A 25073-nucleotide genomic window follows, 5' to 3' on the forward strand; every position below is an offset into this window, starting at 1 on the left:
CTTTTCATCTTTGTGAAACTGGTCCTATTGAGGCACCAAGTGTATGTTACTGGTCTGGACTTTATTCTGCTTGTGCATTATAAATGTGATCAAGTCATGATCATTTGTACTTAAGCTACCATTAAGTTTTAGTTCTGTGATCAGTTTCTCTTTATCTGATAAGGCTTCCCTTACTTGTTTCCATTAAATCAAATGTAGGCTTTGATGCCCTCTGAATATGATAAGTATTTGTTTATTAATCTATAAAAAAATCTGAGTTTTCTTACTGACCATTTTTCCCATCTGTGGTGGGAGTAATCAGCCTGCTCCTTGGATTTAGTTATTCAGCATATCAGATTTTGCTGGAGTGTATTTGATTATTCACCACTGACAAACACTAAAGAAAGATGCAATACTCTGGCTGTGGCTAAACTACAAATTTATGTCTTCTCTATCCCATAATTTTTGCATCTTTTTTCATAATCTCACAGGGCCGCACAGTCCTCCTCGCTGGCTGCCATCTCTGACAGAAGCATGGAACTTGCACAGCTCTGCACTATTTTTCTGAGCATTGCGAGCACAGGATGCATGATCCTGGAGTATTTGCAGAGCCATGAGGAACGTGAGGATTCCTTGAAGGACAGATTGTTGTGGGACATAGCAAGAACCAATTCAAGGTTGTTGGTGGCATTCATGGAGCAGCTGCAGATGGTGGAGCACTGCTTCAGGTCCCAAGATATAAGCACTGACTCGTGGGATCACATGTTAATGCAGATTTGGGCTGATGAGTTGTGGCTTCAGAACTTTTGAATGTGCAAGGCCATATTCCTGGATCTGCCATGCCGAGCTCCCCCCAGCCCTCCAGCATAAAGACACCAGTATGAGAACTGCACTGACAGTGGAGTAACAAGTAGTGATTGCACTGTGGAAACTTGCAGTGCCAGATTGCTACTGGTCAGTTGGGAATCAATTTGGAGTCTGGAAATCCAGTGTGGGGGCTGTTGTCATGCAAATGTGCAGGGCCATTAATCTCCTGCAGGACTGTGACTCTTGGCAATGTGTAGGAATAGTGGATGGATTTGCAGCAATGATGTTTCAGAACTGTGGGGGAGTGATATTGCACACACATTCCTATTTTGGCACCAGACCACCTTGCCACAGAGTACATTGACAGAAAGAGCTACTTTTCTATGATTATGCAAGTGCTGGTGGATCACCAGGGATATTTCACCACATCAATGTGGGCTGGAAAGGTGCATGACAATTGCATCTTTGAGAACACAGAACTGTTCAGAAAGCTGCCAGCAGGGACTTTCTTTCCTGATTGGTGGATTACCACTGAGACTATTGAAATGCTAATAATGATCCTGGGTGACCCAGCCTACTTCTTGCTCCCCTGACTCACAAAGCGGTGCACTGACCACCTCAACAGCACCAAGGAATGATTCAGCTATTGGCTCAGCAAGTGCAGAGTCACAGCTGAATGTGCCTTTGGTGGTTGGAGAGATGCTGGCATTGTTTACTCACAAGATTGGACATCAGTGAAGAAAAATATCTCAATGGTTATAGCTGCCTGCTGTGTCCTGCATAATATGTGTGGAGCAAAGGGGGAAAAGTTTCTGCTGCGGTGTAGGGTGGAGGTGGAGTGACTGTCTGCTGAGTTTGAACAGTCAGATACAAGGGGTATTCGAAGAGATCAGTACAGAGCTATGAGGCTCAGGGAGGCCTAGAAAGACCATTTTAATAGTGAACCAGAGTAGTGTGTGGTGTTGTAGTGTGCTCTACCTGGCCCTGCTCTTCTGCGGCCTGGTTTGAATTGTGTGGTGATTGCTGCACATGTAGGAATGTAACATTGTTATGCACCTTTTCATTTTGTTTGTGAATGATCCTACGAATTGTGTGACGCTGTGCAGTAACAAGCAATTGGTCACTTTCAGAACTGTTGAGCATATGTTGTAAACTAATAAAGATTAATTATGTTCCAAATAACTGAATTTTATTCTGTAACAAAATCAGTGCAAAAAAAAAACCCTGGGCAAATTTAAAAGCCTATATTTAAAACTTAATAAATTAAGAGAACAGAACTTATTGAGGGGAAAGAACATGCATGTTCATTTCATCTACACATACACCAACCATGGCTTTCACAGGTCAGTGTATATGAAGCTGTAATTGTCTTTCATGTCCCCTGGGGTTGAGTGGTTGCAGTGGTGCAGTGACCCTGATACCATGAGGAATGTTGAGGGGGGTATAAAGAGGTCCTTATATTGATTCTCAGTGGATTGCAGATGGAGGCGAGCATGGGATTATTGAATCGGCAGGTCCACAGGAGTCTGCAGCATGTGTTTGTTGCCTGAGAAACCCCATTATGTTGTGATGCATCTCCCTCTTCTTTTCCTGCACCTTGCTCCTCTCCACTCTCTCTTTCTCCAGGCTCACTGCAATGTTCATCCTCCAGGCCCTGTGCTCACTGTCCGATGCAGCACTAGCTTGTAGGATCTTGCTGAAGATGTCATCCTGAGTCCTCTTCTTTCTCCTCATCTGGCGTGTAAAGGGGGAGACCTTGAAGGCCATGGTGACAGCAGCTGCAGATAAAACACACAGAAGAATCATTGTCAGTGTATTCACTATGGAAAGTGAAACTTAAAATGCTGAAATCACTCCTCAGCATTTAAGCACTACTACTTTTAACCACTACATTCTCCTTTCTGCTTGGGATTGCTTGTGCATGGCACTTGTCACAGCACCAGCCATGGTGAATACGGCTCTCATCTATCACCACTTCCTCCTCACTGTTCATGGCTAGGGCCTATGGCTTGGGCACCTTGGAGCTAGCCACAGTGTTGGGGGGGGGGGAAGGAACCAACTCTTTGTAAAAGTGACAGGTCTATGGCTTGACACCAGATTGATTGTTAGCCTTCCTGGCCCTCTGGTATGCCTGCTGTAGCTCCTTGGCTTTCACGCAGCATTGCTGTTGGTCACTGTCATACCCATTCTCCTGCATCCCCCCCAGCAATCTGCTTGTAGATGTTGACATTTCTACATCTGGATCAGAGCTCTGCCTGAGCAGCCTCTTCTCCCCACAGGCCCTGGAGAGCTAATGTCTTCTGTCTATTCCAGGCAGGAGCACATCTGGAGTGTGCAGCTGGCATGGTCAGTTTGGCAGTTGCAGTCATCAGTGGAAAGCTACTAGGTGTGTTCACTAAACAGGGCAATCAGGAAAAAGAATTTCAAAAATTGGCAAGGCTTTAAAGGGGAGTAGGGGGCTTCTGGTCTCTGTGACCCCTGGGCAGTGAACTCACCATGATGACCAGAGCAGTCAATGTGGGGCATTATGGGACAGCTGCTGGAGGATAGGTAGGATCAATATAACTAATGCTGTGTCCACATTCACACTGTGTTGACCTAAGTACATCAACTGTGACTCTACACTGCTTGGGGATGTGGTGGTGTTAAGTCGGCATAACAAGGCACTTATGTCAGCAGGTGCCAATTTAAGTGTAGACATGTACAAAATGAGGTCAATACAAGTTGCCATGCTTTGACCTAATTGTGTAGTATAGACCAAGCTTGACTGCCTCATGGTGCCTAAAACAAAGCTTGTAGCTTAATTCCATCTCTAACACCAATTAATTAATGTCCTGATTCAAGAGAGCAGACCCTAGCTCCATTCATTTAAGAAAATTATCTCTCAGTTATTGAGTCAACTTAGACCAGGCTTGGGGCCATGCCAAGATAAGGGCAGTTTACTGTTTGCTGAAAGAGTTTCTGATTCTTCCCTCAAGAACAGCATGTGAACCTGCTTTGTGTTTGACTAGAAGTTCCTCAGAATTGAACATATGTGCTTTGGCAGTGTTTAGTTGTAACATGTAAGTACCAGTAATTCACTCCATCTTTCAGCTATGTCTCAGCAAAATTAAGGCCTGTTGGTTATCAGGTATGGGTCTGCTAGTCAGGGGCTGTATTTGTGTGTTTCTTGGGAATAAATGAGAGAGAGATGCCAATAAAGCATAAAAAGTAACTAGCATCACTTTGCCTGAAGTCTTGGTCTTCAATTATTATTATAAAAGGAAAAGAACGAAAATAATAGTCTTGTAACAATGGTGCTGCTGCACTTACATGGTCATAATTCCCTTTTTAGCTAAAATTTCATTTTCTAGCATTGTGTAATCAATTGTTTTATCTTTGGTTATTTGAAAGAATCTTGGACCAGGCGGCTGGTAAAAAAGACACCAGATTGCATATGCATTGAAATGTTTCTCTCAACTAAAGAACAATTTTCCATAACTGGAAAGTTCCTGTACTCTAAACCCCCAAAGGGGGATTTTGCGTTACATTATTAGATTCACAGACCTGTTGATTTTAAGGCCAGAAGGACCCCTGTAATTATCGAATCTGACCTCCTGGCTAGCAAAGACCATGGAATTTCACACACTAATTCCTGCAACGCCCCCTGAAACTTTTAATTGAACTAGAGAAATGGCAACTCTTGATTTAGAGATTTCAAATGATGGAGAATCTACCACATCTTTTGGGAAGTTGTTCCAATGGTTACTTAATCTTACTGTTAGAAGCCCAGCCACAAACTTTTATGCTACTAGAGGCTGAGCTGGCTGTTGCCAGACCTGCCACTGGAACAGGGGTTGTAGGTACCTTGTGGCTGCTCCAACTGGACTTCCACCACTGACTTTCATCAGATGGAATCGTTTCCTCACTGGCCAAGATGTTGATCACCAATGCAGCTGCTATCCTATAGGTTATTACAGTGGCTATTGTTCCTTTGTTCCTACCATGAAGTTGTTTTGGCCAGTTAATCAATGCAGTCACAAGATCATCAAACTCACCCCACTCCATATGTTTCCCCCCTCCCCTTTGTGTTTCTCAAAGGAAAGTCACCATAGAAAAGACGGCCCACTAAATAGCAGACCTACCGAGTTCTGTTGTTTCTTGAGGTTTCGCATGCCCAAGCAAATTAAGATCAAGTTTGACCCTAGCTGTGTAAACATGTTAGTAACAGCAAAACAATCCAATCATAACCCTCATCTGAGCTCATCTGTACTGAATGAAATATTTGCTTACTAGATTTTAATGCACGTATCACTGTAAATTCAAAAAGGAGAACTTGTTGGAACATACCTGAAACATGACAGCTGACTTTTATTGCCTCTTCTTATGATCAGCTGGAAAATTTAACCAGTCATACTTATTTGTCAATGATTAATATAAATGTTTCTTTTCCCTGTTTGTCAGAACACTTTCAAAGAACCCTCCTCTCTTCTTATTTCTCAACTTGAAGGCATTGTACTGTTGATCCTCACTATAACACAGAGTGTTATGTTTTTAGGCTACCTCATCTCTTTGTTTGTGGCAGCAGGTATGGCAAATCACATACCTGTTTTTTGTGTTCAGACATGGAGATGAAGGGAGCTGTAATGAAGTATCCACTGCTGACAATAGAAATATTTAGTTCCAGGATATCTGATCAATAAATTACCTTCATGGATTTCACTCAGTGTGGGAAGAAGGATGGCCCACCAACTGATTTCTCTATAACTTCATGGGAAAGTGTTTTTGGAAGCGTTTCGAAGTGAGAATTGGAAAACACTGAGAATCCAAAAAGGTCCACTGCAGCGTCTAAGTCTGGGGCAGCATTGCTCCAGAATAAAGAAAAATGACCTACAGACAGTAGAGGAGGAAAATATTTGCTCTGACAGTTAGATTGCATATACTGGGACAGTACATCTGGTGTACACAGTTACTGTTTTAATTAAACCTGGCAGATGGATTTTTTGGTAAATGCAGGGGGAAAGCATCCTTATCTAATTTAGTTTTAAATACAAGTGGATGGAATATCACTAATAAAAGTATAATTTCCTAAATACACTGGTTGGAGAAAAGAAACAAATGTGTTTTACTCTTGACACCTGTTGTTACCTTTAATAAAATAAAACAAGCAACTGAACACGTTGAATAAGTTAGACTGAATATACACCTCTACCTCGATATAATGCGGTCCTCGGGAGCCAAAAATCCCTACCGTGTTATAGGTGAAACCCCATTATATCGGGGTAGCAGCAGCAGGGCTCCAGCAGTGATTTAAAGGTCACGGGGCTCCCCACAGCAGCTGGAGCTCGGGCCCTTTAAATCACCAGCCGAGCCTGTAGCTGCAGCCCCGGGGTAGTGGCGGCAGGGCTGCAGCAGTGATTTAAAGATTCCTGGGCTCCAGCCGCTGCGTGGAGGCCAGGCCCTTTAAATCGCCAGCCCAGCCCTGCTGCTGCAGCCCCGGGGTAGCGGCGGTAGGGCTCCAGTGCTGATTTAAAGGGCCCGGGGCTCCCCGCAGCAGCTGGAGCCCGAGGCCCTTTAAAGTGCCACCACAGTCCCACTGCCGGAGCCCCGGGGTTACCACGCTATATGCAAACCCGTGTTATATCTAGTTGCGTTATATCAGGGTAGAGGTGTAGCATGATATCCTTTTAATAGGAAAACCCTAATTAGCAAAACTATATCATATTTTTTATTTGAAAAATAAAGGATAGTGTAATAGGGTAGTCTACCCATGTTTTGGTCAGGGGGCTAGCTTTGTTTTGTGAGTCTTATAGTAGAGGAATAAAACTATGACCATGAGGAAAAGCCTAGACAGCCTTGGATGTGGTGGTAGGCTAGGGAATCAAGCCAATAGCTTGAATGTGGTTGTGTCCTGTTCTCCTAGTGATATTGTCACAATTAAAAGGACTGAATATATTTAATTAAAATAATTAGTGGAGTAAAGTGGCTCTCAGAAAAATAGGAATTTGAAATGGAATAGTCATTTTTTAGATCTTTAAGGACTGCTTCTTGCTGTACACTCTTTAGTTCTCTTTTAAATACGTGAAATGAAGCCACCATAACTTCCCCAGAAAAGCCATTCCCCAGGCCAATCATTTAGGATTATTCATATGTAGCCTATATTTTCATCTGCTTACTTAATAGTCCAGTTCCTTTTTACCAGCTTCCTTTTCCTCCTCACTCTTCAGATGTTTATAGGTGGTTCTCACCCCCCGGTTAGTGATTCTTTAGCTAAATGATAAATATAAAAACATTTCTTCTGAAATCAATCCTTCCTGCCCATTAATTTTAATTGCCTTTGGTTTATCAAACACCTTCTGTCCCTGAGGTGCCTAGAACTGACTGCTTCGTTCTCCAGTTGGATAAAATAAAACCAGACCTGCAAGTCTGCCCCAAATTCAAACTAATCATCACTTGCAAATTACAGAAGTGTTTTATTTCCTGTTTTTTATTTGTGTCACAGTCCTGGGAAGAATGAAAACACAAGCAAGAAGACTCAGAATATCACAAAAGAGTGTTACACAGAATATCACAAAAGAGTCTTTCTAAAGAGAAATCAAAGAGAGAGAAAGGTACTTATTGGGGTCAAATGAAGTTGTGGAAATTGCATAGTGTATGGATTTAAGATTTTGCTGCAGTGAATGATTTCTGGTCTGTGTTGGAAACTTCGTCAAAGCTAAATCAGAAAAGCTTGCAGTTTCCACCACACCTACAAATTTTCCCCCACCAAACACACAAACCAAAAAACATGAATACACATGAGGTGGAAAAAACATAGGCCTAATTCTCCTATTCTTTACACTGGTGTACATCAGAAGTAAGTCCATGCACCTGAATGTAGTTACTCTTGCTTTACACCTACCTAAGGGAGAGGAGAATCAGACCCCTTGGGTTTTAGTTTGAGTCACTGTACTTCCCTCTGTGGAGGAAAGAAGGTTTTGAAATGACAATGCTTTAGCTAGACAGCCCCTTGCTTAAGGCAAATATCAAATATCTTCTCTCTCTAGCATGGGTATTTTATTTTGCACTATACAGTAAGACGGAGTGGAGAATAGTGAGAAAGGGATTAGAAAAAAGTCTGATGTTCCCTTACCTGTGCTTGGTCCAAAAGGCTTTATTGTCTCTCCCACTATTTAACTGTCCCCTTGTGGCCAGAAGTTGCTCATCAGAGAAGCTGCTTAATTGTTGGTGTGGTTCACCCCTCTCCCTGATACCTGTTCCTTCTGCGGTGTTAGGGAGACTCTGGTGTTCATTTATCTGCAGTACGCCAGGTTGCAGCCCTTTTTTCTGGATACTCCAGAACTTTCTTCTTAGGTTCTGGCTGCACTTTTCCCCTCACCTCCTGATTTATGCACACCCTGTCCATGGCCCGACAAAGTCATGGACCTCCTGGATGATCTCCTTGTCATCCTCCTCCTGCTGCTGGCCAGAGTGGCCATTTATAAAACCAGAACAAGGATGTTGGACAGGGAGGTGATCTGCGACTATGGGGCCTATTTCCATTCCTTCCTTCAATCCCACATCTGGGCAGAGTTCCTCTGGGCCAAGTCTGCTGGCTCCTTAAACACCTTTGAGGAGCAGTGGGCACTGTCCAGGGTTTTCTGCTCGGTGTCCCCCTCAGGATTCCTGCTTATGGCCCTGTGATCCTCACTCCCATTCTTGTTTGAACATTTGTTGTCCCCTGTATTTAGTTGAACCCTGGGTTTCATGGTTTCTCCCCTCACGCTGGGGGTAGGGGCCTTCACCTTTCTGGGACCTCAGTAGCTGGCTAACAGCTAGAGGAGGGACTCTGTGGTGATCCTAGTACTATCAGTAGTAGTATGGGTAGGCAGCAATTGCTAGGATGGTCAACTGGTCCTGGTACCTGGAAAAGCTGAGGTTTCATGGACATAAAAGCCATGTTTGAGGATGGCGGAGCCTGATGGGCTGTACCAGAACTTTGTGGGCCCTGCTGATGGCTTTGCACTCCTACTACATCCCACCACCAGCAAAGAACATGAAGGTGGGTCCTCCAGGCTGCCTAGAAAGGCCTCACAGATGCAGCCAATCAGAGCCCAGCAGGGTCAGATAAAAGGAGCTGCAGAGACTTTGCAGCTCAGTTCCTGGCTGGGAACAGAGGGGTAAGGCATAGTGTGCCTTTCTGGCCAAAGGAGCTTGAGGGACAGCCAGAGTTTGGTTCTTGCTGAATTTGTTTAAGGTGGAGGACCTGAGAACTGTAATCCTGAGGAAAGGGGAGAATGTAAAGGAAGGAGGAGGAGGGAGGCCCAGGGAAGTAGCTGCAATGAATTGGGTTGGATGTAGGTTCCCCCACCAAGCACTGGTGAAGTGGTGTATGACCCAAGAAGGGGACAAGCCTCTTCTGCAAGCCTGAGTAAAAGTCTGAATTTAAAGGGCACAGAGCTGGAAGTGAAGATTTTGTTGAGGGCAGATAATTTTTGCTGGACTCTTTGCTACCCCAGAAGAAGTTCGGGTCACAGTCAAAATGGCCAGAGTCGGAGCCTTTGAAGACCAGTCAATCAAGGCTGAAAACCTACTCGGGGTACCAGAGTGGGAAAAGGACTGTAATACCATACCCAGGCACTTGGAGGTGCTCAAGAGGTTAGTTCCCGTTACAGTGGGTTATAAATGTCATCTGAGTTTCAGAAGAATCGTAATGACAAACTTGCAACTTTACATTTTTCCAGGCTAACTTTGCAGTAAAAGGGGCTACAGAACTACAAATTCCCAATGGAAGCTGAAATCAGTCTTGTGCCAGTCCTAAAAATCAGTCAGGTTCATGGCTGCATGTTTCAGACTGTTTCCTGTTGCGTCACCTTACCTAACCCAAGCCTTCTAGAATAGTTAGAAAGGAAATACACATTTGCAAGTCCTATTGGAATCCATGGTACTAACTCATGCCTATCAGAGGGTTGAGTTTGGCTTAAGGTGAGAAACCCCGCTGCCAAGATTGAAGCTGAAACAATGAGTAGAAATATTTTCAGTTCTGAAGTACAGAAAATCTGTGTGATATAGCAACAGTCAACAAAGGCTGCTGTATCATACACTGATACTTTATATTTCATAGTATTCACAAAAGCCTGTAACTAGATAAGATATTAGCACCATTGACTTAAGGTCGTACAACACTTGGAGTCACCGAAGGAGCCTGCTTTTCCCCTTCACAAATAAACTGTTTACTAGCTTCTGTGTCAGAAAACTGGTGGCTCCCGAGCATAAGAAAAACTCAGAGTGACTGGGATGTGTCTAAGCAGACTCACTGCTGACTTCTTCTCTCTGGCCTGGAAGGAGTGACACTATGCCCTGATTCTGATGCAGGCTCCCTTTCTCAGGGATTTAGCTTTCTTCCACATGATACTGGTAACACAAACTCTCCCACTCAAACCTCTCTCTTCCCCTGACTCGGGGGCTTCCAACGATTAGCAGCTCTTCCAGAAGCCTATCTGCCTGGGAGTCACCTTGCTTCCTCTAGTCCCCCAAACCCAGGGGCTTCCTGCTCGAACATCCATGCTAGGCAACCACTTGCTGGTTTTTATAGTGATCCCTAGCTGATCGGTCATAGGTGAGAATGGGCACCCACTCCTCTTAGTGGGCCAGCCACTTGATGACATTGCCTTAGAGTATTTCCCATAAGAAAGATGAACAGGGAATAAAAAAAGGGAAACAGCATTTTCTCTCTCAATTATTCATCAGCATGCCCTGAGACTAGCTGTTTGTGGGTGTGTCGGTGTGTACTTTTTTTTGTTGTGTGCAAACACAGTTTTAACTCTTACATTCAATATTGGCTTGTAAATAGCAACCATTGGAAGATGCTGATATATATGCACAGCTGATAGCAATAGCATTACTCCTAGAAAGGAAGAAATAAAAACAAAAGGAAGAAGCTATAGTCAAGAATACCCCCTAGGAATGAGACAGGAACAATTAGAACTGAAGGGTGAGTTCCAGTTACAGCTTCAGGAGCAAAACCTTGTTTACGTTGGAATCTTATGTTACTAATTTCCCTTTAGAAAAAGGCTGCTGTTCAAAAGAAACATTTGCCTATTGTCATTTGGTCTCAGGTTATCAGCACATCTGCAGAGGTGGCCTTACCACAAAAGGTTCATTGCAGTTTGCTGTGGTTTGTTTAAAAAAAACAGCAATCACCATGAAGTACAAAGGCTTAAACACGTATGCCATTAGTTCAAAAAATAGTCCTTGATTCTCATTGTTCTGCTGTATGCCCTAAACTCTGAATATGCTGACCCTTGATTTAGATGATGGCAAAGTTTATTTTGTCTTTGTTGTGGTGACTTTTTTCTCCAGGGTGTTCCAACTGTTATTCTCTGTTACTATTCAGTCAACATTGCTATGAATCCCCTTTGCATAAACTGAGCTCTCTGCCTCCATAATTCTAGCAGTTGTAGTTCGCAAACAAAGGAGTAAGAGATGAAATGAGGAAACAATGTAGGATCCAGACTGAGATATTAGAGGTAGGCTAGAGAGTAGAATTCAAGTTTGAAGTGGTGTCAGGACTAAGATTTGGATTCTAATTCAATGGTGCTGAAAACTTGTGAGCTGTTTTCTATCATATCTGGTCCAAATTGTTTTCCACACAATATTGCATTTACAGTTGGCACAGAAAGGGGTATTTTCTGAGGCAACCTAGAAAATGTCTATTCAGTGCAGTAATAAAAATCATGTCAGTGGTTGGAACTTCATCTATTTCAAACTCCTAATATTGTTAATACCAGTTCCATTGACCTAGTGTTAGTGAGATAAAAGTTTTTCATACATTGCCGTAGTGCAAACAGAGCTTAACTGGCACTCTTGCTGGAAATATCAGCAGAGCAGTCAAATACTGAATGGACTTTGAGACTGAACTTCTCTAGTAGTAGTTTTTCTTTTAGGATAGAGTTAAGCACTTCCGTAAGAAAATGCATACAGCTACTGCTCATGCTATACCTCACCTGTGGTTAGATGACTTCAGTTGACAGGGCTTTCAGTAGAGTTTAAAACCCTGGCACAGTCTCTACTAATTTAGATCCTGATCCTGCAAGCTGCTCTGAGTGCAGAAGTCCACTGCATGGAACCACTTTGATGGCCAGGGTCTTAACATGTATTATATTGCTAAGGGACTCCATAGTCAAGCAACATGAACCTTATATTTTCAACAGACTGAGGTGGTTTGGGCTTTTTATTTATTTATTTTTAAGATGCTACTTGCTGTTTCACCATAAATGGGTTAGTTTTTATTTTTAAATGGAAAATCCATTAATTGTTTGAGGCCACCATTTGGTTTCCCTTATATTTCCAAATGAAGTTCCCACTTACATTTAAGCTGTACTGCGGAAACATTATGAAATCAGCTCGCCCATCCAACCTAATATTATGAGCGCACTTTAAAACATCAGTGGTAGCTGAATGATCAGGGCCGGCTCCAGGCCCCAGCGCGCCAAGCGCGTGCTTGTGGCAGCATGCCACGGGGGATGCTCTGCCAGTTGCCTGGAGGGTGGCAGGTAGCTCCGGTGGACCTTCCGTGGGGACGCCTGCGGGAGGTCCACCGGAGCTACGGGACTGGTGAGTGGCAGAGCTTCCCCCGTGGCGTGCCGCCGTGCTTGGGGCGGCGAAATGGCTAGAGCCGGCCCTGTGAATAATGGAAAACATATTAATGTAACAAATTGTTCAAATCTTTAAGAATCTTTTATGTCCCATGATGGCCTTGTAAATGAAATAATTAAATGTAAAAATGCATGTACAGAGCAGGAATCTGGTTTGAAAACTCACAAGAAGATTACCTTGCAAGCACAGCAATCCAGCAGCGTGAGTGCCACAAACCAGAGAGTGATGGGAACTCTGAAAGGAATCAAATATTCCAGAGGAATGGACTATAGAAAACAATCTGCAAGCTGATTGTGACATTGATGTCGTGGGAAACTTCCCTCTGTCTTTAAATATTTTCATTTGTCTTTGACAAAAGAGTGGGCGTGAAATAGGAGAAGGCATAAATACAGGAAAGTTACTGTGGGCCCCAGAAGGGAAGTGCTCTCCCGGGATTTAGTCAGATGTAATTCCCATTGAAGCCCTTATGGGGGCACCACTCTCCAGGCAAGACAGCCTGGGAGGAGGGAACAGAAGTTGGAGAATCCATAGGCCTGATAGGAAGGCATTTGACATCAATGGGAGTCTTTCCACTGACTTAAATGGACTATGCATCAGGCCCAAGAAGTAAGTAAGTGTGCGTGTGCATGCGTGTGTGTGTGTGTGTGTAAGAGGAATACTGCAGGTATCTATGGTAATAAAATGGCCACCTTTCAGATAGGTTGCTGACTGCTTCATGCTGGGGAAGGAGGCCAGCAAGCCACACCTAGGAGGAAAGATGGCCAGGTACAAAAATAAATCAAGAGGAAAGTATTAAGGAGAGTTTGACAACTTTGAGGTGTGAAGTTCAGCGTCAGCCACCTGCCCTCATAAATGTCATCTGATAAATAATGGGGTTTTATATTAACTGAAAACATACCTGGAAGCAATAGCTTTACTGCAAACAATAGTGAAATACTTGAAATGTGCTTTGCCCTGAGACATTTTTAATAGCAAAAAGCTTACAAACTCTTGAAACATATTAAAATGTTGTTTATTTCATGAAATGCTAACAAAAAGTCCCTCCAGCCCACTCTTTCCTCTCTCAATCACTTCATCAGCATACTGAAATGAAATTTATCATATACTCTACCTGATCTTGAAAAACACTCCCAGCGAGGAACACGTATTGAACTGATTTCATCAAGTAGCGTGAACACAGTAAGTGGACACAAGAAGTTGTGTGGCCAGCTGTTGAAACATGGGGTAGAACATTGTTGCTCCTGGTCTTAGTTTTTCGCAAACCTCTGGAGCACTAATACCACAGGCATTATATGCTTCAAATGCATGTTTCGGGGCTAGATGTAGATTTCTGGTGCCATGATCCAATGGTTCAGGCATTGGTCTGGGAAGGATGAGACCTGGGATTCTATTCTAGCCTCTGCTATATTACGTAACACAAGTCATTTCCCCTTCTCAGTGCCTTTGTCTTTCTATTTAGGGGAAGGGTTTTGTCTTTCTGTGGTTGTGCAATGGCCCCCATTGCAGGACTCCAGTAGCTTAATAATTGCTCAATATGAACCACCTCTGCACAGCCTGCGGGCAGGTTATTCAGTCTTGGCCGTGTTAATTTGAATGGGCAAAGATTGTGCAGCGCATGGAAAAGTTAATGCTGTATTTGTAGTGCTAGGCTACTAGGTATCCATTTAGAAATTGGAGAGAAGCTAAGACAATCAGCTACTCATTCTTTTGTTCTAGGTGTTTGTTATCTCTTTCTTTCCTCTTCATTCTCCCCAGAGCCCTCGTAATCACATTACACACTGCTAATCATGTGATTCATTTCAGATGGAGACATGTGATAGTCACCTAGAACATTACTCTTTGGCTTTTGGCTACTTGTCTGCTCTGTTGCCTAACTTGCTCAGTTTTATCATAAAAAGCTGATCCTGTTTTCATCAAAAATACCTGTCCCCTGAATTTTTTCACTGCAAAAATTCAGAAAATGATGTTATCTAAAACTCGTTGCAATTTTGTGAAACCTGCACAAAAGCAAGGTTAGCCTTTTTTATTATGCAATATTCTCCTCTTTGCAAATTAGGCACTGGGCCTATATGGTATTCCATGTGTCTTTATTATCAGCTGTGAAGTCTGTGTCTTTATTAACCTAAATACTGTGTCTTTATTAACCTTTTATGTTCTTGGAGTCAGTGACCAAACAGAGTAAAATGTGTAAACAGCCATTGTTGTGTCACTCCTGTTGTTTAGAGTACAATGCAGTCTGCTGATCTAATTTCTCCAAAAGGAAGGAGATTAAGTAGGAACCATATAAAGCAGGCACATCATAGCATTGAAACAATTTTTGGCAGAACTATTCTGACAAAGATAGAATTGAAGGACCCTACAAAATCTCTGATTAAAGTTGAGTTAGTATTTTTGACTTGATGGATGGGAATTGCATCATTGTAAGTGAGGTCAGAATTTGGCCCAGTATTTCAGCAACATTTGGACCCTAATTGCTTATCCCATGAAAGTTGGTAGTTTACTGGGACTTGAGGGAGTTCATAGTCTTCTAATGCTATGTGACCCTCCAGCCTGGTTGTCATTAAAATTCTTCAGGGGATGTGGAACTCTTGGTACACCTGACTGATATGTAATGCATCACTTCACTCTTCCTATTCCAGGAATTTTGTCTCAAACTCAGGCCTTCCAGGTTCATGGGAACAGACATACTCCAACTCTGTCTGGTAGCATGCTGTCAATAGTTTACCTGAACGAGGCCCAGAGCAGCTCACTGGCCCTACTGAAGTCAGCAGCAGGAACAGGAAACTGTCTGAACAGCTGGACTCCATCCTGCTCTAGATTGTTTATCTTATGCGTCCTGATCTCTGCTTCTGTTTCCCTGGCTTGATCTCTTGGCATCGTGACCTAGCCTGAATTCTGGCATCTGACTTATAGTACCTGACCTCCAATTTGTCTCCTGTCTTTGGTTTCACCTGGTATCCTGCCGTGGCCTGACTCTGGTTCGCACCTGTGATTCTGATCTTCAGTTTGTCTCCTGGTATCCTGATCCAACCAATGCTTGACTTCTGTCTCACCACTGCGGACTCTGGCTCAGACTACTAGTTCTGGCCACCCATGACCTGGCTGTGACACTTTGTTTTAGAACTTGGGCCTAACAAGGTCCTTTCCCTGCCCATATAGTTCATAGAACATCCACTGATTCCTTAAACTATATGTATTTCTTAGAGCCACCCTGCTCTGCTTATTCCAAGGGCTATGAATGGTAGAAGAATCCCGGAAAAGTTTGAATGTTTGTCTTAATTTTTTTCATTCTTGCCAGATTATGTCTGGCCCAGCAAGGGTGGTGATGAGCAAACAGCATTTCCATCCCCTTGCCCCCTGCAGAAAGACTGGGTGATGTTTGGTCTCTGTGCTTCCTGAATCTCAAAGACTGCCAACAGTCGTTCTAGCCTCCTGATATTGGCTGAGGTGCTATAACCATCCCCTCTATCCACCATATTGGCCAGCAGAAATAGCTTTACAATAGGGAGTGCATGCTGCATCGTCCCGGACGACTGGACAAGAATTGTACTTTCCTTGCATTCTTGGAAATTTGAGGAAGAAAAACAGACTTGTGTCTTAAAGGTGCATAATAATCCCAAATGTCCAGACCTCTACAGAGAACATATTTTAGGTATAGTTATTCATGTGCAGAGGACAAATTCTATTTTCAAAGGATTTGGGGATTTCAAAACTTTTTTTCCCTGATTTGGATCAAACACCCAAAATTTCCAAATTCTCAGGGAGAGAAAGACTCTTCCCCCACTCCCCCCCCCCAGTTTCAGATCAATCTTTGTTTTGTTTGATGTCATTTTTATTTTATACTATAGAAATTATCACTCTTTTATAAAAATTATACTATACATTGTAACCAAAAAGTTACTTCAAAATAAATGGACATAAGAACATAAGAATGGCCCTACTGGGTCAGACCAAAGGTCCATTTAGCCCAGTATCCTGTCTTCTGACGATGGCCAGTGCCAGGTGCTCCAGAGGGAATGATGTTGTTGGAAGTCTTTTCCTAAAACAAATTTTGGAGAACTCATGATTTCACAAAGCATTTCAATTTTGACAGAATTGCATTTTCCAATGTAAAATGGTTATGTGAATGTTTTCTTCAACCAGCTGTAGTTATACTTGATAGTCTTGCTTCTGCCCTAGGAAGAAAGGGACAGATTGTGGCCAAACATAATATGCCTATGGAATCATAGAAATGTAGGTCTGGAAAGGACCTTGAAAGGTCATCTAATCCATGCCCCTGGACTGAGATAGGACAAAATATACCTAGCTGATCCCTCATGAGTATTTATCCAATGCATTCTTTAAAACCTCCAGTGACAGGGATTCCACAGCCTCCCTTGGTAACCTATTCAAGTACTTAACTATCCTCCAAGTTAGAAAGTTTTTTTCCCTTGTATCTAACCTAAATCTCCCTTGCTGCAGATTAAGCCCACTACTTGTTGTCCTATCTTCAGCAGACATGGAGAACAATTGACCACTCTCCCTTTTATAACAATCCTTATCATATTTGAATACTCTTACGAGGTCCCCCCTTTTCCCAAGACTAAACGTATCCAGTTTTTTAGGGTTTTCCAACCTTTTATCTTTTTTTGTTGCTTTCCTCTGGATTCTCTCCAATTTTTCTACATCTTTCTGAAAGTGTGGTACCCAAAACTGGATGCAGCACTGTAGCTGAGTCTTCACAAGCTCAGCTGCATAAAAAGAACCATTACCTTCCATGTCTTAAAGTATGACACTTGTTAGCACACTCCAGAATATTTGCCTTTTTATTTTTATTTTTGGCAACAACATCACTTTGTTGACTCATTCAATTTGATCTACTATCACCTGGTTACTTTTCTGCAGTATTGCTGCCTAAATCAGTTATTCCTCACTTTGTAGCTGTGCATTTTGATTTTTTCCCTCCTAAATGTAGTTCTTGTCTTTTTTGAATTTCATCTTGTTGATTTCAGACTAATTCATCTATTTGTCAAGCTCATTTTGAATTCTAATGCTGTACTCTAAAGTGCTTGAACCCCTTCCAGCTTTGTGTCATCCTCAGATTTTTCTAAGCTTACTCTCCACTCCATTTTCCAAACCATTAATGAAAATATTGTATAGTACCAGACCAGGACAGACCCCTGTGGGAACCTCATGGATATGACCTCCTAGTTTCACCATGCTGGGGAGCAGACAGAAGTAAGACACTTTTACTCGGCATGGCTGTGTTAGCACTGCCTGCATCATGGCTGAAATACAGAAGAATGAAAAGTCTGTACACTCCATCTGAAGTAAGCGGGTGGAGTCACTACTCTGCCTCACCCTCCCCACAAAGTGCTAATGGGTTGAGCTGAGCTAGCACAAAGGGAGAAATGACCTGTACCTAGCAAAGAGCTGTAGTATCTTATTGGCCCTGGGAATATGGGAAGAGCAGGGAAGGAACTGTGTGATGCTGAGTCATAAGTTCTTCTTAAGGCTTTTCTTAGGGTTACCATATTTGAACAGTCAAAAAAGAGAACACTCCACGGGGGGTGTCGGCCCCACCTGCATTCCACCTCCACTCCTCCCACATTCTGCCCCCACTCTGCCCCAGGTCCCGCCCCTTCCATGCTTGGCCCCACCATCCCACCCCTCCTCACCCCTGGCCCGCCGCTGGCTTGCTGCATTCCTCCTCAGTCCCCCACCCACCGCTCACCTCTTCCTATCTGCCACTCATCTTCTCACTCCTCTGCCAGAAACCCCCATCCCCGCCCCAAGAACTCCCACTTGCCGCTGGCTCACTGCTTGACTCCTCACCCCCACCTGCCCACCCTCCGCTGGTTCCCTCATCGCTCACCTCTTCAACCCCCGCTGCCCACTACTGACCTTTTCAACACATGCCCCACCTGCCACTGGCTTGCTGCCCACTTCCTCACCCTCCCTGCTCGTCTCCTCACCCTCCTGCCCACTGCTGTCTCCCTTGTCGCTCGCTTCTTCACTGCCCCCCTCCCACCACTGGCTTGCCACTCGCCTCTTCACTCTCCCCACCCGCTACTTGCCTCCCCACCTGCCCACTAGCTAGCCAGCCACTAGCTCCCTCGCCGCTCACTCTTCACCACCCCTGCTCGCCTACTCACTTCCCCACCCACTGCTGGCTCACCACTCCTGCTGCAGGTCCCTCGTCTCCTAGGATCAGGGGCAGCCAAGGGGTCTCCAAGTACTGTGCCTGCCACAAGTGAGAGCTCCATGGCTCCCATTAGCTGGAAAAAGCGCTTATGGGAGCTGCCGGAGCTGCAGAACAAGGCTTGCAGGCGACGGCAGCGTGCAGAGAGCCCTCTCCTGCCCCCCACCCGACCCAACCATAAAAGCCAGAGGGACTTGCCAGGGGGCGAGGTGGGGAGTCCCGGTGGTGCTTCCCTGGGGTGGCTCCTGGGAAGCATCTGGCAGGTCCCTCTGGCTCCTAGTGTCGGGTTGGGTCGGGGGGGTGAGGGTGGAGGGCTCTCTGTGCACTGCTGGTGCCTGCAAGCTCCGTTCCATCAGCTCCCATGCTAAGGTTACCATATGTCCGTATTTTCCAAGATTTTTTAGATATTTAAAAATTCGTCCTAGATGGCGATTTAAGAACTAAAAATCTGGACATGTCTGGGAAAATACAGACGTATGGTAACCCTACCAGACCAAGCTGTTTGATTAGATTTATCCATTATTATTTCTAAAGGGGCTTTTTTTCTCCAAGATACAATAGAACACGAAATAAATGCCTACAATGTAGAACTCACTATAGTGACTCCTGGAAGATTTAATTATGAATAACTAGGCAAGAAAATGCATGCATCTATGGCATTTATAAATATTATTCTACTTAATGGAAAAAGATCTTGAGGGCTGATAAAAATCCGTCTGGCTGAAAGTCATTTGTTAACTGCCAGCAAATACGATTCCCAGTGCAGCTTCAATGATGGTCCAGCTGTGTTAGAAACCCATGTATTAGATATAATTAAAATATTGTAAATCACCACTGCAAATGGTTTACAGCAGTGATAATCCTCTGAGTCAACTGCTACCGAAGTCTACAAGTTTATGAGAACTCCAGAAGGCCAAAAAAAAACCAATCTACTATTGAGAAGAATCCATTTCTCTAGGGTTATTTCTAAAGTATTTAGCTGTAAAAAAAAAACCTCTCAACCAAACATAGGGCAAAGTGCCTGAGAGTCAGCATGGGAATCAAGAGAGAGTCTCTGGCCAGACTATAAACAGTAGATGGAGCAGGCCTTCCGTTCTCTACTAAAAGAGAAATCTGATAACTCTAAGGCCACGTCTACACTACCTGCCGGATTGGCGGGTAGTAATCAATCTATTGGGGATGGACGCCAGTACCCCACCTCGGCAGAAGGAGTAAGCGGAGTCGACGGGGGAGCTGCGGCAGTCGACTTGCCACCATGAGGACGGCCAGGTAAGTCGAACTGAGATACTTCGACTTCAGCTACACAAATAGTGTAGCTGAAGTTGCGTATCTTAGATCAATCCCTCCCACAGTATAGACCAGCCCTAAGTGAAATTATCTATTCCTCTTGGCTTTGAGCAGCTGTGATGAGCGTTAACCCCGGCATAATACTGAAGAGGAAGACTAAAACCCTCTCATATCAAACGGCGTTGTTTTTGGACACTTGGTATGCAATATTATGCAATGTGAATGCAATCAAACAGAAACAATGAGTTTGATATGCACAGCATCTGAGTTGGAGGTAGCTTGACAGTGCTTTCCCTTTGGGCCATAAGCATGTTAGCTCTCTCAAATTTGTTGCTTTAACTTAGTTTTTTGGGCCTAAGTAGGGCCTCTGATAGGAATGAAAACACATTTTGTCCAGTTTAGAACCTACACAAAAATGGTAGGTTCTAGATTTAGACCTTCTGAAGTTCAAGTTCCGTATTGTGTTGGTAAAGCATGAGTTCTGGGATGCTGTGTATTTTTGTTCTGGTATTCCTAGAATTACTATCAAACAGTCTGTTTAATTTCAAATGTTGGATCTGAACTCACCCATAAATTCTGGTTCCAAGTTGATCCAACCCCAAAAAGGGCTTATTTTCTACATCTAACCTGGATACTTGTGAGATTTAACTGCCACCAAACTTTAGCCTTCATTTGGCCTTACGCCCCAACCCCATTCTAATAAAGACCTGGATGTGAATAATGCTTCCTCAGCCCAGTTGTAGCTTAACGAAAGGAAAATTGTTTCAGAAACATCAAAAAGATTTGTGAAGTTAATGCTCTTTTGGAAAATCCCAAAAAGCATGAATCAATCCCTAACTGTAGTGGCCAAAATTCAACTGAAAGTAATCAACATAAAGATACACACTGTAGAAGAGTTGTAAATTGGATCTCTTTTCTGAGGAAAAGCTGAGGCACGAGTGTCCTTTGCTTTTGTCTTTCTCCTGATACTTGCAAGCACCTGGAACGCTTAGCACCTTTCAGGATTGGGCCCTTTGTCCCATTTTTCATTGGGTGCATGAATGGGATAAATGTGTGGGGCATTTGGTGTGTTTTTTTTGTTTGTTTTTTGTCCCTCCTCCCATACACTGATGTTTCTGGAAGCAGTTGTAAAAGGATTCAGAATATGAAAGAGGTTTTCCAACATGATTGATTTGGCAAAAACAAACAATGCCCTCCTTAATATCCTGTATAGAATGGTCCAGATCTTTAATGGAGCTATGCTGATTTATACCACTTGAGGATCTAGTCTTACGTATTCAGGGCCTGCTACTTAATTATGAACACGTTTGATCATGTAATATGTAGAAAACCATCTTGCTGAACAAGGTATTGTGACAGACCCAGACCAGTTGGGTGCAGGAGTCTGGTCCTGTTGGGATCCTGGAAGTGAGTGGGTGGAAGCCCACTGCTAGAGGACCTCCCACAGCCTAAGGCACGGATCCACAAAGTCTGGGATCTCAGTTAATTACAGATATAATTAAAGATATGACGGGCAGAAGTGAGGTCACAGGGATAAACGAAGGGAACCTGATGGGAGCACCAAGCAGAGAACCCCGGACAGCACCCACTGCTCCTCGAAGGCATCAAGGGAGACAGTGGATGCTGCCCAGAGGAACTCTGCTCAGATGGATGAATGGATGGAGGAGTGGAAATAGGCCCTACAGTCACAGGAAACCCCATTGGCCAACCTCCGCTCCCTGGTTTTGTAGATGGCCATTTTGGCCAGGGCTAGGAGGAAGCTGACAAGAAGGTCCTGCAACTTTGTGGGGCATGCATGGGGAGTGCGTAGATAAGGAGGTGAGGGGGAAAATGTAGCCAAAAACATAACAGGATATCTAAGAGAAACCAGAATAGGGGCTGCAACCTGACACACTCCAGATACACATGCTCCAGGGTCCCCCTCATGCCGCAGAAGGGGCATGTGTCCAGGATAGGATTTAAATAGTTCCAAGTAATAACAGACAGAACAAAATAAGTTACCAAGCAAACATGCAAGTCAACAAAACACACAAGTCTAAGCCTAATACATTAAGAAACTGCATACAAGTAAATCTCACCCTTAGAGATGTTTCAACAAGCTTCTTTCACAGACTGGACTCCTTTGTAGTCTGGGTCCAGCAATCTTTCACACCCCTGTAATAACTGTCCTTTGTTCTAGTTTCTTTCAGGCATGTCTTGGGGGTGGAGAGGCCATCTCTTAAGCCAGCTGAAGACAAAATGGCGAGGCTTCCAGGGACTTTTATATTTTTTCTCTTGTGAGAGGAAACCCCTTTGTTCTTTTGTGCAGTCACAGCAACAAAATGGAGTTTGTAGCCACCTGGGCAAGTCACATGTCTATGCAGGCCGACACCATTGTTTACATGTTAGTTTGAATGTTCCCAGGAAAGCTCAGATGTGGATTGGCATCTCCTAAAGTCAATTGTCAGTTAAGTATTTCTTGATTGGGCACTTACTGAGAATAGTCCTTTCTCAAGAAGCTGACCAAATGCTTCACTGAGGCTACTTAGAATCAAACACATTGAGATACAAGTACAGAGCCAGTATTCATAACTTCAAATACTAAAATGATACACACATACAGACAGCATAATCATAAGCAGCAAACTACAACCTTTCCATAGACACCCCACTTTACCTCCTCTATACAAAATCTAGTGCAACCATAGGACCCTGGCTGCAACAATGATCTATACAGTCACAATTCATGTCAATAACATCACAGTATTATGGGCACATATTGGGAAACATGATAGGGGGCAGCAAGTGGTCATGGTAATTAATCCTTTATGGTAGATAGAGACAGAAATTAGTACTGCTGTGACTGAAGAACGAGACTTTAATTGTATTTGTAACATGCTCTGTGTAGTATGAGGGTTTCTCCTTGCTCTTCCTTTAAATACATCATTTTGGAATGCTGTAGAGTCACGTCACTTACTACAGAGTGATTTATCTGACATCTTGTCAAATTCATGTTTATTTTGACAAATTTATTTTGTTTAGTCACAGAAAACTGGAAAATTTTGCTTGTAGAGATTTGGATAGTCACTGTTAGCATGAGGAGCTAGCTACTTCCTTGATAGACAAATTGTTCCCAGTTTACTTTTTTGGTGGCCAATGTTCCTTTTCTTCAGATTGGAAGAGGGTGAGAGGACTCCACCTCCACATTCTGATCCATCACTACCTCCCCAGTCCCAGTGAAAGGGGGCAGAGGTTAGATTTCTGGCTTGTCAGTTTCTGCTGATTTTACAAGTACTGACATTCCCTGGTTTTCTCTTTTCTCTTCTCTTGTTCTTCCTGTAGTTCTTTTGAGGATGGCTTTCTAACCTATTTCTTTCTATGAGAGATGTTCTAGCTCAACCAGAATTTGAGGGAATCATCTGTTGAAAGTTTATTGCGTGTGTTATGCAATAGGTCAGACAAGATCATTACTATATGTAAGGGGACTGTTGTCCCCTTACTAAAACTCAATGGAGGTCTTTTGGTTGGCTATCTCCCAGTACCAAAAGAAAGGGGAAGAGTCAAAGGGAAATCAGGAGTTTGACTGACAGTCCCCAGGAACAATGGGGAGAGGCCAATGCTCCAAGTCAGCCTGATTGATAGGTCAGGCGGGCTAATCAGAGAGTCAGGAGGCAAGGGGGAGGTCTCATCCTCCTACCTGTGTGCCAGAATTGCCTGGGTCAGAGTGGCGCTGAGCTAAGGAGAAAGCAGGGGCCCAAGCTGAGCTGGGGAGCAGAGCTGTGCCAGATCCAGAGGGGCCAGAAAAGCAGCCCAGGAAGCAGGCCAGAGCTGGGAGCAGAGTCACAGAAGCAGCCCACAGAGCAGACCTGCCCTAGGAGCCAAGCTGCAGCAACCAAAGCCAGAGGGGCCAGAAAAGCAGCCCAGGGAGCTGGAGGCAGAGCAGCAGCAGCAGCCGTGCTGAGGCAGAGTGGAGCTTGAGCTGGGGCTGGAGCAGTACAGAGCCAGGTGTAGTGAGCAGCTGGAGAGAGCGAGGGGTCTCCCAGTGCAGGGAGACGCTCCAACCAAGAGGCCCTGCAGGCCAGACTTGGAGGGGGATCATAACCCCAACGGGGTGGGGGCGATGCTGGGAAGAAGGATCCTGCCACCTAGAGCCTGAAAGTGTGTGGCCACCGCCAGAGCAAGTGTCCGACCTGCAGCACCCCTGCAGCACAGCGAGGGCCTGAGAAGGAGGCCTGGAACTTGGGAGGAACAGACTGTGAACTTCCCTTACATTCCAGAGACACTGGTTGTGATATCCCTGTGCCACAGAGTGGGGTGGGGGTGTTTTCCTTTAACCTTTCCCATTTTTTCCTTATTTTTTAAAATTGATTGCTGTTTAATAAATTGTATTTGCTTTGAATTGTATGTAATGATCAGTGGGTCAGGGAAACATCCAGTGCAGAGAGAGCACCCCCGAATGGGGACATCCTAGTCCCTACCCTAGGTGACCACAACAAGGTGGGGGGTCGAGCCCCCCAAGAATCCTGGGCCCTGCCTTCCAGGAGAGTGGAATGGGAGCCCTTGAGGTCAGACAGGCCTCTGGATAAAGGAAGTGGGAACAGGGACTCAGATCCTTTCACTAGCCCACTTCACCAGGGTAGTATGTAAGCTAGGAAAGTTCCCCACAATAGCGGGACCATTCCCCTTCTTACATATAATCTATTCTGGCCTTAAAATCTGTATGTGCTCCATTTAGTCACTCTCTTTCAGTGGTTAGCCCTACATTTTGCAGTCTGTGTATGTGCAGAATTATGTTAAACTTTGATGTTGGGATTCTTCTTGCTGGCAGTTAAAACTGGGTGAAATTTTCTGGACAACTTTCATTTGCCCAAGAATACAGCTATGAGTTGATCAAAACATGAATTTGGTCAATTTCAACAAATTGTTTCAGTTGGGGAGGGAGGTGGGAAATTCAGTGTTTCATTTTGACACTTGCAAAATGGATTATTTTGGCCTTTTTTATTCAAAATCACTTTTCATTTTGAATTGTAATTCAGTTTTAATTAAAACTTGTTAACACTAAACAAAAACTTTTATTTGACCTGAAATTGATATTTTTGGTTCACTTAACTGTGTTTTGTTTAAGGTTGACCTAAAATGAGAGTTTTCCCTTTTTTTGTTTTTGTTTTTTAAATGACCAATGAAATGAAAAATCAGTTGTTTGCACAGTGCTATAGGAAACATA

This window comes from Gopherus evgoodei, chromosome 2 (assembly GCF_007399415.2).
Source record: "Gopherus evgoodei ecotype Sinaloan lineage chromosome 2, rGopEvg1_v1.p, whole genome shotgun sequence".
NCBI classification, from domain to species: domain Eukaryota; kingdom Metazoa; phylum Chordata; order Testudines; family Testudinidae; genus Gopherus; species Gopherus evgoodei.